This window comes from Spinacia oleracea, chromosome 3 (assembly GCF_020520425.1).
Source record: "Spinacia oleracea cultivar Varoflay chromosome 3, BTI_SOV_V1, whole genome shotgun sequence".
Lineage (NCBI taxonomy): Eukaryota > Viridiplantae > Streptophyta > Magnoliopsida > Caryophyllales > Amaranthaceae > Spinacia > Spinacia oleracea.
The window spans coordinates 84,001,688-84,003,712 of record NC_079489.1 but is presented as its reverse complement, the minus strand read 5'-3'; the positions used below and the strand labels follow the sequence as shown (position 1 = coordinate 84,003,712).

Sequence of the window (2,025 nt, the reverse complement as noted above, 5' to 3'; positions counted from 1 at the left end):
TTTTGAAATCAAACCCGCTTTGATTAACTTGGTTCAAAGCCATCCTTTTTGTGGGAAGAGCAACGAGTCACCACACGAGCACCTAAAGCAATTCGAACATTATTGTGATACAATCAAACACAATGGTGTGACTTCGGACTATGTGCGGTTGACTCTATTCCGTTTCTCTCTCCTTGGGCGAGCTAGCGATTGGCTTGACAAGAAGGTCAAGCCAAATTCACTTCGCACTTAGAATTAAGTGACTAGCGCATTTTTGAGCAAGTTTTAATCTCATGGCAAGACGGCGGAATATTGCCACAAAATTCAATCATTTGAGCAAAAGCGGGATGAATCGCTTTTTGAAGCTTGGGACCGATTCAAAGAACACCAAAGGGAGTGCCCTCACCATGGGATCCCTAAGTGGTTGCTACTTCAAACCTTCTACTTGGGATTGAGCCCAACCTCCAAGACGAGTCTAGATGCGGGGGCGGTGGTCCCATCATGAACAAGACCGAAGATCAAATAGAAGAGATAATTGAGGATGTGGTCCAAAATTATCAAGCTTGGCATGTTGGTTCAAGGGACTATGATGGCAAGGGTAGGAATGATGATGGTAAAGGGTCGGTATATGCTATGGAGCAAGCTAGGATCATTGAGAAGCTTAGCTCGAGATTGGAAAAGCTAGAGAGCACACCAAGTCAACCACCATCACCATCGACAATTCCACCACCTTCGGCTACTCTTCTCACCAAGGGGAAGAGCAAGGTTAGTTCCTATGACACTATGCCTCCGGGCATATCCTTTTGTGATAATTGTCAAGATTTTGGTCATTTCCCCAATGCCTGTCCTTTGGTGCATAATGTGTCTTATGTGGATTATGGTCCTTTTTATGAAGGTGAATTTGAGTTGGAATATGCCCATGCTATGAATGAGAGGCCTAGATATGATAACCCCAATAGTAAAACTTTGCTAGGCAAGCACCTAGAGGGCCCCCTATGCATGGATCCTACCAAGGCTTTGGCCAAGGAGGTGGGTATGATAGTCAAGGCCGAGGTGGCTATAGGGCGCAAGGCTATCAAGGCCAAGCACCCTATGGTCAATCTCATGGTCTTGGCAATCAAGCACAATACAATCAAGGTAGTTATAATCCTAACCACCAAGGTGGAGGGGGTTACAACTACTCTTATGGGCAATTTAGGGGTGCCTCTAGTGGGGGTTATCCGTTGAACTCGGGAGGTCCATATTGTGTTTCTCAATATCCACCTCCCGGATTCAATGGGCCAAGGACCTATGGCAACCAATTCCAACAAAACCCTAGTGGTTATGTCAATGCACCTCCACCGCTCCCGCCTCTCAAGTCTAATCTTGAGGCTCTCATGGAATCGTTCGTGGCGGCGCAAGCCAAGAAGAATGTTGAGTTCGAGGATGGATTCAAGAAATCCAACACTCACTTGAAAATTATTGAAACTCAACTAGCACAACTAGCTAGCACCATCAAAGAACAACAAGTGCATACTAGTCTCCCACCCCAAGGTCAAGCACCTAAACAAATGTATTCGGTTTTGACTAGGAGTGGGATGATTCTAGATGATGGTGCTAAGCTTGTTGATTCTCCTTGCTCTTGGGGTGAGGATTCTAAAGGAAATGAGTCCCCGACCTGTGATGTGGCGGAAGAGGAGTCTCATGTCGATGACGTGATTGATGGTGTTAAGTCGACGAAGACTACTCTTCATCCTCTCCCAATTCCTCCTCCCCCCTACCCTCAAAGAATTGCTGAAAAAAAGCTAGATGATCAATTCCATAAGTTTTGGGAAACAATTAGCAAGCTATATGTGTCATTGTCTTTCACCGAGGCGCTTAAGCAAATGCCACATTATTCTCGGTTCATGAGAGAAATTTTGAGCGGCAAAAGGACTTGTGGCACCAATGAAACCGTGCACCTAACGGAGCATTGTAGTGCTTTGATTTCGAGCCCTTTTCCCCCAAAGCTTAAGGACCCCGGGAGCTTCTCGATTCCTTGTAGCATCCAAGAGCTTAAGTTTGACA

General features: G+C 45.7%; 1 pseudogene; it reads right to left on the bottom strand.

Annotated features, from left to right (window-relative positions):
• Positions 1-292: 292 nt before the first annotated feature.
• LOC130471017 (uncharacterized) lies at positions 293-393 on the bottom strand (annotated as a pseudogene).
• Positions 394-2,025: the final 1,632 nt, after the last annotated feature.